Raw genomic sequence first — 14218 nt, 5'->3', positions numbered from 1 at the left:
GTTAAAATTTTGGCAGCTGAATTTTGTAAACATTGCAATTTAAGTGTAGATTTAGAAGCTCCGGCTAAAATAGTGTTACAATAGTCTAACTATGAGACAAAACATTTATTTATCAGTATTTCCGCGACTGTAAAATTTTACATAGGGTGCAATCAAGTGATATTTCTGAGGTGTAAAAAAGATATTTTAACAATGCTCTGGGTAAAAGAATCAAAAGGCAGATTTTAAAAAATCTCCAAGGTTCCTCACTTGACTCGGGATTTCCAAAACAGAGCCGTTAAGTGTCAAGGACAGACAACCATCTTTAGAAATTTGATAACGGGAACCAATGAGCATAACTTCAGTTTTACCACTGTTCAAACACAAGAGATTATTATCAATCAATATTTTAATCTCAGAAATGGAGTCAGACAAGTAAGCAACGTCAAGATTCTCATGAGGTTTTAAATATATATAAATCTGCTAATCGTCGGCATACAAATGATAATGAAGGCAGATCTCAAAAAGTTGGCCTAAAGGTGACAAATAAATGTTTAAAAGTAAAGGACCTAAAACTGACCCCTGAGGGACGCCAGTGAGACAGAGCTAATATCAGACCTATAACCACCCATAGAAACAAACTGGGAGCAGTCAATAAAATAAGACCTCAACCACCTTAAGGCAGTCCCAGACACACCAAACACACTTTCAAGACGAGTAATTCAGAAGTAGTAATTCAGAGTAATTCAGATTCAGAAGCCTTCAACAAATCATAGGTAACTTTGACCAAGGTTGTCTCTGTACTGTGAAATTTACTGAAGATGTTCAAAAAGATTATTAACTGTGAGATGATTGCACAAATGAGAGGCAAAAATATGCTCAAGTAATTTTGACAAAAACTGGAGATTTGAAATAGGACAAAAGTTATTGAAATTGTCCAGTGTAACATTTTCTTTTTTAGGTACAGGGGTTACAGCAGCAATCTTTAATGCTGCTAGAACAACCCCAGTCTGTAAGGGGTCATTTATAATACTGAGAACAGCAGGACACAAAGCATCAAAGCAAGATTTAAATAAGCTAGTGGGAATAGGGTCAAGCAAGGAAGTGGTAGATTTCATGCTAGATACCTCCCATTTAAGAGTCTCAGTATCAAGTTGAAGAAAGTTAATAAGAAGAACACCAGTGAACTCCGATGAACAGAGACATGAGGTAGCTGAAACAGGTGAAACGGAAATTTGTTTACGAACACACTTTTGAATTGAAAAAAAAAATTAATTACATAACTGCTGAGAAACAGACATGGTAGAAAAAGCTTTAACTTAAAGCAAACAATTTATAGTTTGAAACAAAGTGTTTCTAGTTTCCTTGGTTGTTTTCAATATCTGAGAAAAATAAGATCTTGCAGGCTTAATTAGTGCTCCGTAATCAGAAGATCCTTCCAAGCTAGATAGTATACATTCAAGCTACGGTAGTAAGACGCCATTTACGCTCCATTTTCTGACAGGCAGCATTCTTAGTTCACAGATTATTATTATACTATGGAGCAGAATGTGCAAAAGTAACCTTGTGTCTTCAAAGGAGCAAAAGTCTCTAAGTTAGCAATCAACTTTTGCTAACATTTTTTTTTACAATCAATGTATTATTAAACCGTGAAACATTCTCATCCAATGATGTTAAATGCAAATCACCTAAAATGGAAACAACAGAATTTGAAAAAAAACGGTTTGATAAATAGATTTCCACTTCTGGAATGTTACAGTTCTAGTGGTACGCACACTTCGATGTAATTCCAAATCAAAGAAGACCCAACACACCAATGTCAAACGGATGATAACTGAGATGCAAATGAGCAATTTGTAAGCACAAGTCCAGTGTATGAGCTTTGCAATGTGTCGGACTTGTTACCAATTGCGAAAAGTTAAAAACGTCCAGTAATGATAGAAATCCCTTTGCCATTACAGAGTCACTTTAGTCCACATGAATACTGACATCCCCCACAAAGAGGATTCTTTGGAACTTTGGGGTTAGCATTGTTAGCAAAAGTCAGCAAAATCAGACATAAAAGCTGCTTGTGACTTAATTTTAGGTAAACAAATCAACAGTCCAAAGTATATAAAATGGCACAAACACATCGCAGCAGCAAGAGTGCAAATAAAAATGGTATTTATTAATAAATAAATTAATTAATCAATTAAAATAAATTAATGTAGCCAAACAGGGACGGTAAGAGGAGCAGCAGCCAAAGCCAAAGCAGTGTTCCCTTGGCCTAGTCCTTCCATATCCGGCTCTGATCCTATTCTGGACAGTTGAATGTGATTCCCACCTCTATTCTGTTCTGTTCTATTTCAGTCCAGTCCAGTCCAGCCCAGCCCTTCCATATGTGGCTCTAATCGAATTCTATAAAACAGGGGTGCCCAATCCTGGTCCTGGAGATCTACCTACCTGCGGTTCAAGTCCAACCCTGATCAAACTATTATCTGTATTATCGTCTGTAATTATCAAGTGCTCCTTCAGATTCTATTTAGTTGGTTCAGTTGAGTTTGATCAGGGTTGGTGCTGAACTTTGCAGGAAAGTAGATCTCCAGAAACAGGATTGGGCACCCTTGCTATAATACCTTTCACAGAATCCTCACTACTGTTAATGGTTAAAGGGATAATGTTAATGTTTTTTTACACATGAAATCTATTGGTGAAAGTTGTTATATAATCAACACCATTTGTCAGTCAGCTACTAGTGTGTGTCTGTTTGTGTGCTGCTCTGTCTAGTGTTAAATGATGGTCATGGTTAGCTGACCATGAGAGGAACTGGACCGAATCGGTCAGTGAGTGAGACTTTGCTTATGACTTACTGTGAACACACACACACACACACACACACACACACACACACACACACACACACACACACACACACACACACACACACACACACACACAACACACATACAGTATTCTTAGCATAACATATACTCAAGCAAGTTCTGAGGACAGATCAACACCCTTGAAAAGTATTCTATAGCTGCCAGTGCTTCCCTTAGGCATTATTCAAGCACAACCAATGCTTTACACAGACATTATTCTGGGGTTGGGAACAAAAAAAAAATAACCAGTGGTCTCACGTTTCTGCCATGTTTGTAGTTTTTTAATACATTTTATTTGTGTTTGTTTGTAGTTTTGATCCAAATCCTTCTCCACCGCACAATGGGTTGCGTGCAATATGAGATTACCGTATGTATCTGCACTTCGATTTTACAGTAGAAAAAGTAGAACACCCTGGTAGGTTGAAATCGTAGGTTGCAATACAGTGCCACCAGACCAATTACCAAACAATTGACTGTATAAAAAACTTGCAGTGCCACCAGTGTAGTCTAAAGGAACAATTTACACGGCAACGTTTTCAGCCAAAAACTGGAAACTTTTTATGCATTTTGCCTGTTCGTTTACATGACAACAGCATTTTGGGGACTGAAAACATATATTTTTAAAAACAAGTTTTAAAGTGCAAGTTTTTGAAAACGCCACAGTTGTTGTTTTTTGTGTAAGCACCCAAAACGGGAATCTTTGAAAAAAGAGTTTGCTAATGCTTCTTAAGCAAAGTGTGGATGTACTTCACCAATATTACAACCAACAGTGGTGATGCATCATATACACATGGCAACAGGTACTGTTTTACTAACAAGGTGACCATGCTAACTACTGGCATTATAGTAATACATATAGTATAGTATAGTAATACAGCGTTTTTGGCCGTTTTCACGGATATGTGTAAACATCATTTTGAAAACGTAGTCGTGTATATATATAAAAAATACAAGGGAAAACTTTTCAGTTTTTGAATACATCATTTTCATGTTAACAGCCTAATTCCAGAACAAAATATTTTAAGTAAGTTGGTTCTTTATTGAATGTGGTAACTATAACTAATTATAGGGAAGTCGTGGCCTAATGGTTAGACAGTCGGACTCCCAATCGAAAGGTTGTGAGTTCGAGTCCCGGGCTGGCAGGAATTGTGGGTGGGGGGAGTGCATGTACAGTTCTCTCTCCACCTTCAATACCACGACTTAGGTGCCCTTGAGCAAGGCATCAAACCCCCAACTGCTCCCCAGGCGCTGCAGCATAAATGGCTGCCCACTGCTCCGGGTGTGTGCTCACAGTGTGTGTGTGTTCACTGCTCTGTGTGTGTGCATTTCGGATGGGTTAAACGCAGAGCACAAATTCTGAGTATGGGTCACCATACTTGGCTGAATGTCACGTCACTTTCACTTAACACATTTCAATTATTGGATTACATGAATGAAAAGTCCTTTTAAACATTCCATGTTTAATACTTGTTTTACATGTATTTATTATTGAAATTTTCATCACTGACATCTTAAATTGTGTTATTTTTCCTTAACAGTACTAAAAGAATCATTAATGGAATGGTTACGAAAACTGAATCGTTCAGATCTTAAAGATTCCCATTGCTATGGTCAAGCAACCCATGCTTTACTCAGTCATCATTTAGATCATCTTTAGCTTTAGACAGGAAATATTAATTGATTAATTATAGATATAAGCAGAGGTGGGTAGTAACGAGTTACATTTACTTCGTTACATTTACTTGAGTAAATTTTTTGGGTAACTAATACTTTTTTGAGTATATTTAAAGATGGGTACTTTTACTTGAGTAATTTCTTTGGAAAAAATCTGTACTTTTACTTCGTTACTGTGGGCGACGCTCCTCTCGTTACTTTATCTTAATGCAATAAATGTTATACATGCTTCAGTTTTTTCCAAACACGCTGTCTACTTTTCTCTAGGCAATGAGCTATGCTCATTCGCGAATTATTCATTCTTTTGAGTCAATTCTGTTCACAGGCTTGATCAAACCAGTTGGCAAACGAGTGAATAGGTTCATGAATCAGTTTGAATGATTCGTTCAGTTCCCTGTCGCACGCGTTGAGCGTCTGAAGCGGTTCACTCAGAGTTGTAATGTTTAACATCAGCAGCGTTGAAAACATGGCTATGGAACTGCACTGAATTGAAAGCAAATCTGCAAAGGCTATTTGCTAGCGATGAAGATCTTTATTAGATGAACACCGCGTGTGCTGTCTACTGTTCAACAGGTAATAACTTGGGCTACATTCGATTACAGTACACGATACCACTGTGACATTAGTTTGTTGTACGTGTCACTTATAACAGAAGGGAACCAAGTTGAATGCAGCTTCCAAAAGACAAAAAATAGCCGATTAATATTAATACAATCACACCGGCGTGAGAACGTTCAGCGAGTCAGCTGCTAAATTCAGATCTGTGATCGCTTGCTGGCACTGAGCCAGAGATAGATGTGTTTTTACAGCACTGCGCATTATAACCAATCACACACGATTCTGTTGAGCTTATGAATGCAATGGCCAATCAGAGGTGTTCAGATAAGTCATCGCTAAAATTCCGGTTCTTCCTTCACTCACTCACTGACTAGAGACCTCTTTCTGGCGAATTCTCTTGTCAGAAACAACAAAGTGTAGATGTGTGTACGAATCGGTAAATAAAATATTGATTTCACAGTTTTAACAGTTTCAGTGATTTTAATGGGAGTTTTTGAGAGTGACTGAACTCTAGACTGTCAGTGAAAATGATTTTTGATAATGTAAATGTTATTTGCTCTCTTTATGAACAATGAAAGATTAGTAGCAGTTTTTATATCACATTGACTTTCAATGTTAAATTCACATTTAATATAAAGTCAGTCGTATAAAAAATATGTTATGGCATGACACCTATATCTGTGACTTAAGTAAACAGACAGATGTTCTGTAACTTAACAGTCATGTGACGAGTTTTCTCTCTTCTTTGTGTCAGAGGTCATTTATACATATATAATACATACGTTAAAATATAATTTATTTCGTGATGCAAATCCGAATTTTCATCAGCTATTACTCCAGTTTTCAGAGTCATGATCCTTCAAAATATAATTCTAATATGTTGATTTATTACCAGTGCTGGAAACAGTTTTGCTGCTTAATATTTTTTTGGAACATGTGACATTTTCTTTAGGATTATGATAAAAAGAACATCATTGATAGTAAATCAACATATTGGAATGATTTTTGAAGGATTATGTGACATTGAAGATTTGAGGCTGATGAAATATATATATTTATACACACACACACATACATTTTATCTATATATCTAAATAAAAATAGGCTCAGTATATATGACCCAAAGTAACTAGTAACCAACTACTTGAGTAGATTTTTTATCCGATACTCTTTTACTCTTACTCAAGTAACTGTTCAGACTAGTACTTTTACTTTTACTTAAGTAAATATTTCTATAAGTACTTTTACTTTTACTTGAGTACAGTTTTTGGGTACTCTACCCACCTCTGGATATAAGTCACACACATACACACAGAAAATGTCCTGAAACGGATCATCCAGACATAAGCACTCTCCCAGTCGATCTTGCGCACACACACACACACCTATATAGACGGTGTGGCCGGGCTTGGTCAGAGTGACACATAGTAAAATTTTACAGGTGCAGTGAGGCGGGTAATTGGTGTGTTAATTCGTCCACGAGCGATCAGTGCAGTCTAATGAAATTTCCACTGGTGTTCTCTTACATCCTGCAGGTCAGGAGGCAACTTCCTGTTTGGATAAGAAACGCTTTAAAGAGAGCGAATAAGGAGAGAGAGAAAAGGGCATACTTTGACTTTCAGCTGTGCTGTGCTGGACTGGGCTGAGGGTAAAGGGGATGGATGGAATTTCAATTTGCTGCTAACCATCCGCATAACTACTTACATACACATACACACACACACATACACACACACACACACACATACACACACACACACACACACACACACACACACACACACACACACACACACACACACACACACACACACACACACACACACACACACACACACATGCTTCTTGGATCCCTGTCTGCAGGGGTTGAAAAGATCACAAAAGGAGAGTTTGTGCAAATGTCTGTGATAGCCAGTGAGCATCCGACCAATTAATGTTGCAGGTGGACAAACCTGAGGGCTTGAGACACATGCTTCATTTGACAACCCCCCCCCCCCCACCCTCCCAAAAAAAAACTGTCTTGCAAAAAACATTATGAGCTGCATGACTGCCTAAAACATGCTTTTGTTTTCAAGTTGAAATTGGACTTGTCATCAAATCAGTCTCAGAAACTGTGTTTGTGCGTATGTGTGTGATCGTCTGAGAGGAGTTGAGAGGCTCCTGTTGAGAAGACATATGTGTAAGAGCCTGACATTTGACCCTTGACCTTTGGATGGAATTTACACACACACACACACACACACACACACACACACTCATTCCAGCTGCAGAGGAGAGATCATTGCCACTGTTACGCTGCCTCAGTATTGATTGATACTGATTGAGGAGTTCTAAAGTTGTGCTGCTCTTATGCCAAAGACAATATAAAGAGGAAGAGACAATATGCATGTTGAAAAATGAATGAGAGAAATCGTAATGCTCAATTTAACTGGTTTAGGAATGGAATTCCCACATTTAAGAAGAACCAGATGTATTTTTGATATAAATATATTTGTACATTTTTATACATATACATTTGTATATTTGAAATGTATATGTATAAAAGTGTTAGAAATTTTATTTTGTCATTATTTTTATTATTATTATTTAATACCATTATTGTCAGATTATGCAATCTGGAAAGGTAATTTCATATTTAAATATAGGTAACACTTTACAATTGTGGTTATTTTGTTCAAGCAACTTTAGGCATTAGGTACCATTAACTATGAACTACACTTTTACAGCATTTATCAATCTAGTATAATGTTAATCTTATTTTTAAATCTAGTTAGTCTGGTATTATTTTAAAAAGGTTTCAGAAATCATATAATGATTTAATGATTGATTTAAATATTATTTGGTTTTGTTAATGTTACTTAAGGCATTATGTTTCATAAACTGACAGTGAACTACATTTTTGGGGTTGAACTCTTCAAAAACACATTTGAAGAGTTTATTAGCAAATACAGATAACTCTTAATTTTCAAAAATCATGTTTTTATGTTATCATGTATTTATTGTGTTAGTGATCTAGTATTTTTTTTACCTAATCAAAATAACCCAACTGCAGTTTGACTGAGATTAATTGGAATGCAATAAAAAAAAATGATTTTTGAAAATTGTTATCTGCTTCTACTATTATTTATTGATATTTATTCATGAATTATGACTATTAGTTATTTTATTGTATTCAGAAATATTCTGTTAATGTTTGTTCAAAAGCATATTAATGTATAAATTAATATTAACCTACTACGTTTAATGCTGTAAATGTATATTGCTCATGTCATGATCCTTCCTGCTAAAAACTGTTTACATATTGCTTCGAATTGTGAAGTGTTACCAAAGCGTAACATAATTTTGACAAATCGTTTTAGAGGTTTAAGTAGATAGTATCTTATTATCTTATTGTTTCTGTGGGGTTGTGTTTATTTGCATCTTGATACCTGCCTGTCTGTTAAGCCATCTACACGCTTCAGGGTTGCATTTGCCCTTAAATCCATCTACAGTATATAAGACCAGATGTAACTTGTACTGCTGTAATGGGTGATGTGACTTTGCATTCAAGGGTGCAATGCTGAAAAGCTGTTGTTCCTGTGTCATCGATCAGATCTTGTGATGTGCAGACCATTCTTTCACGCTCAAACACACACGGTTAACTGCTACAGTCAGTGACATTGACATGTATGGAGTCTAAATTTACCAGATCAGCTTTCCCCTCTGGGAGGAAACTTTATAGGAGTGGTCACTTTTCCCTCTCTGTCTCCCTCCTGAAGAGGAACAGTCCGAAAGGGAATGGATTTTATATAAATATGATGGAGATATCATGTGTGTGACCAAGCCCAGTGGAACAGTAATTAGGGAGATCTGGTCAGCTAACACACACCTGGAACTTCTGCTTTAAACACATGAAACAATCATACATTCACACACACTTATGACAGGCTCTGCTGAACCTTTGGTGAAATCATGTAGTGTTTGCAATTGGATTAATAATATGTTCTTAATGGAATGGAATTAAGTTAAAAACCGTAATATATGACTTTCATATAGTTGGCTGCTTAAAGGGATAGTTTATGTAAAATTGATAATCTTGTCATAATTTACTCATCTTAATGTCATTCCAAACGTGTATGACTTTCTTTCATTGTTGGAACACAAAAGTGGGAAAAAATATAAAAAATTTCTATGCTCTTTTCCATTAAATTATGATAGAGAGGGTCTTTCCCGATTCAAAAAGGAAGCAAAATAGCACCAAAAGTAGTAGTATTAAGATTATCAGTAAAGAGTCTTTTTATCATACAAATTATGGTGTTTCTGCATTATGAAGATTGAAAATATCAGTCCTCATTCATTGTCATTACACTGAAAAGAAAAGCTAGCGCTGACTTATACATTTTTCTTTTTGTGTTCAAATCAAATTCAGTTTGAAATTAAAATGGTGAGTAAATATGTCAGGAATATGAGTTCTGGATGAACTGTAATAAAAAATTTTTTCATGTAAATAAAAAAGATTTCTGCAGTCCATTTTACAAGAAAATGTAATCTAATTCAATGAGTTACTTGCTGTTTCTCTAGTATTTGTGCAATTTACTAGCAATTTCTGAGTGAAAACTGTTAAAAAGAATATCCTATACCAGATGTTCTTTAGTGCAATTGTCATAACGGCAACATATGAACTTATTTGTTTTAGTAAGTAATAGGTGTAGTGTAGGTGTAGTCTAAATGGAAACATTAAAGTAGGAACATTGTTAATTATTTTTGAGTCCAGCTTTGGTCCATCTGACAGATGAATAAAAGTACAAATTAATATTGAAGCACTAGGGGGAGCCAGTCACCATTGTCTCTGTCTCTTTCTCTTATCACAAGTAGACTTTTAGTACTATAATGAGATGCCCTGTGGATTGGCAGCATTACTTTCATTTATATGTAATAAACCTTACTGTAGACTACAATGGAAAGCATTTGCTTGACATAATGAGCTGAAATAGCCACACTACTTGAAGGCCTAATCTATCTATCTCTTGAATTTGGATTTTGATTATTAACTTGTACAATGACAAATTGTTTGTGGTTTAGCAATATGAATAATCTAATTATTTAGTTAAGTGAGACAATGTATTTTGTGTGTTTCAAGACATTAGGAAATTCAATCATCTTATTACTGTCTTAAATGACCACAGATTTAATGAACATATGAGATTTACAGTTTGCTTTGGGATTTAATAAATATAAAGCATTTCCTTTGCTTGGTTCTTTTGAACCAGGAAACACGGTTGTACTATCCAACAAGCACAAAAGAGATCTCCTTCATCTGAAACTTCATTAAATGTAGGCGGTCAAAAAAAGACCGAAAGGAGCATGAGGTTGCATTTGAAGGGAGACTGTTAAAATGTTTGGGATATTTTTCGCTGCGTTGGATTCAGAAATACCCTAAACCAAAAGCCACATTCTACGGAAAGCTTTCAACCCGTAGAGAAATCAAACATTTGCAAAAACATGGAAACATAATCATGCTAATCATAAAATCAGGACCAAAATGTCAATCAATTATTTTTATTTTTATTTTTTCTGCTCTAAAAATGGTTGATTTCATATTGTAATTGAAAGGACTTTTTTTTTATTTTTTTATAATTAGCTGTTTTTGGATAATGAGTAATTACAGATTTGCCACATTTCTTTTAAAAATAAACAGACTGTTCGCCAAATGCAAGTCACAGATGGAATGATCATTCAGGCCTTCCGTTTATTTTTCTTTTTGATCTGATCCGTCTTTTCGCCCACTGTTATTTTGTTGATTCATCTTTTTCATGATTCAAATGGGATTTTCTTATGAAGAGAGATAATTAAAACGCAAATCGATTCTCCATACAGTCACTTTCATTTTGTTTTGGGCAGTCATATATGAAATGCATGAACATTTTTGAGAACCATGTATGAAAATAGTTCAGCATTGTAAATGATCCTGTCCGAAGGAATCGAATGTTTGCCCCTCAGTCTGGCCTCTCTCTCCTTTATCTGGTCAGAGCTGGGTATACACTGGCCCACAAAGCCCTGCAGGGCTGTTTGGACATGCTATGAATGTGTGTGTGTGTGGAGTGAAATAGAAAAGAGGAAGAGAGAGTGTGTGTGTGTGGTGTGCAGATTTTTCAAAGCCACAGACTAAATAACAAATATTGGAGAGACAGGGTGAGAGCGCATACATACATATACACGCTCTGGTCTCTGGATGACTTAAATAGGCTATTTCTGGATGCCCAGTCTACATTCGTTTTGTTAACCATGGCAGAGATCACATACTGTAAGAACACATAAGCATCAGATTCAAGGGATAATCCCCCCGAAAATGTAAATTCTGCCATCATTTACTCTCCTTCGTGTAGTTCCAAAACAGCATGAATTTTCAATTTTCTATTGAACTCAAAAGTTGAAAATTTGGTTGCACATTTCCAAGCAATCACGATAAATGGGGACTGGAGCTTTGAAGCTTTACAAAAAAATTAAAAAGCAACAAAGTGAGTAGAAGTCGTCCATATGACTTCTGCCTTGTAAATTCTTTGTGACATCTGAATAAGACACTGGTAACTTTTCCCTTCAGTGAGTTGGTAAACTGCTAGGATGGAGCATTGAATCAGTGAGTTGATGTGAAAAAGAATCAGTCTATTCCCTGAATAATTCTATAATTCTCTAGTTCTCCCATGCTAGAGCAGATTTTCAGTGAATAGTAATTGAAATGTTGGCCTGTTCCTTTCACAAATCTATTATATGATTTAAGAAGATTTGGAATGAAGCAGTGAGCTATTTATACTTTACGTTTCCTGTTCCTGTGGCTCAGTGGTAGCGCTTTGTTTTAGCAGCACAAAAGGCTGTTGGTTCAATTCCCAGGGAACAGACATACTGATTAAAAAAAAAAAAAAATGTATAGCCTGAATGCACTGTAAGTCACTTTGAATAAAAGTTTCTGCTAAATGCATAAAAAAAGAGATTATTTTGTGGCTTTTCTAAAGCTTAAGCTCCCCAGTTCCTATTCTTTTTATTTGTAGAAAAGTATAGATGACTAGCATATTCTGCAAAATATTTCTGTTTGCATTTACATAGAATAAAGAAGTCATACAGGTTTGCAAATGGCATGAGTAAAAACGTTGAAACCAAATTAGCATTTTAGGGTGTACTTATCTTTTAAAGGCTATGTTTGTCCAGGCAACAGGTTACCAAATATTTTTTCATTCCCCCCCGGATACACACATAGACACAGTCACTTCTCTTTATCTCGATCTTACTGTCTGTGATAGTGTAGTATATTATATGATTCCTGTGAGAAAATGGTCTGGCTGCAGTGGGCCAGCGGTGTCTGGTTTATTGAGAGAAGAGACCAGTCATATGCATACACAATGGAAAATATGAAAACATTTCCGAGCTGCTGACTTTATGAGGAGGGTATTGATGTGATACCTGCAGACAGCATCATAAATAGCTGTCATCTTTTACAGTGTCAGCCAACCAATCGACAGCTGCTGAAGAATACATCAGAAATGGAGAACAACTTGTCCTAGGTTGCAGTTTAGGACCTGAACTGAATCAAATTCACTGTTTTGTAGAATATTACAGCAGGGGTTCTCAGTTGGGTTTGATTCTGGATCCACTTTAACATAGGACAAAACTCATCATCAAAATTGTTTATCATAAAAACATCACAAATTATTCAAATGAACTACAGGACCAATAATATAGGCGTGTCAGTGTTGATCATTTTACCTCCCCCCCCCCCCCCCCATTGTTTTTCTTTGATATATATGTGTATGCTTTACATTTATCTTATTACATAACAGGCACTATATACACATGATTACTATATACCCAGTTACTGGGTTTTTAATTATTGCTTAAAATTTACTTTATTTCTTGTCAAAATAGGTTGGAAATGAACATTTATTAATATGTTTAATAAATGAACATTTCTTAATAAGTAGAAAAAATAATAAATAATAAACATTTTTTAAATTATTATTTCTTAATGAAATCTTCATTCACCTTTTGATTATTGCTGATGCCTCAAGTAAATATGTGTCTGATTTATAATTTCAACCTATTTAGGGTTTATTTTAAGCAAGATATACAGTCATTTAAGCAATAGTTTGTAATTAGGTTGGATACGTTGGAAAGGAACATTTATTATTATGTTCAGTAAAGTAGACAGCCTCTAGAGAATTAGTTGTAGGGTTTGTAAACTCTCTCTCTGAAGTGTATATATAAGTTCAGCTAATAGCATCAGCTCCCCCTCTGCCCAGAGTACTGGAGCAGACTGGATATTAGAGGATTGTTTCTGTCTCCAGGCAGCAGAGGAGAATGTTGTAATAGTGATAATGGTAATCTGGTGGGTGCATTGAGAGTAATTGTAGATGATTTGCAGATGACAGAAAGATAGAAGAAAAAAAATATGTTTAAACCAGTACAGGCCAAATGATGTCATTTTGGAGCTTTAATCTGGTTTTGTTGTAGAAGGGTGAATTCTCTGGTAGCTTTTGAACTTCGTTGGCACCTTCAGTCCTGTATCTAAACTCTCCCTAATTCTCCTTTCCTTTTAAAATAGGAATGATAAAAAAAATGATGGAATTTAGTTGTGAATGTGTCAGTGCCTGTGTGCATTTTGTTTGAAAGGTGTGTGTGGCCTTTTCTGGCATGACCGAGATGGTAAAGCCATCAGAGGGGAGTGACAGTGGGTGACACTCTCTACAGGGGGCTGAAGGCTGATACAAGACCAGCCTTAATGGATTTTACATCCTCCATCATTCACACATAATCACACATCACTAAATGCATGCAAGATTTTGTCTAAGGGACAGAGAGCACAGGGGGCTGAAGGCTTTTATCACATTCATTCTTTATGGTCATCTTTTGTGCATAAATAAAGTGGAGTCCTTAAGATCTTCTTTGCCATTGTCGCCTAATGGATTTCTTAGTTTAGGATGCTTAATATTTGGCAATATTTTCAACTTGAACAGAATCTATTGGATAAGAACTGAACTGAGCTGGATGATGAAAACACTGTTTTCTCCAGAGCTGCTTTATATTGTCAACTTAAATGCAGAGGTTCTCAATTCCAGTCCTCACGCCCCCCAGGTCTATGTCTCTCTTTGTTAACACACCTGATTCAGATATTTAGC

The sequence above is a fragment of the Carassius carassius genome, chromosome 37 (assembly GCF_963082965.1).
Source record: "Carassius carassius chromosome 37, fCarCar2.1, whole genome shotgun sequence".
In the NCBI taxonomy this organism is placed as follows: Eukaryota; Metazoa; Chordata; class Actinopteri; order Cypriniformes; family Cyprinidae; genus Carassius; species Carassius carassius.
Note: the sequence above shows the minus strand (reverse complement) of the source record.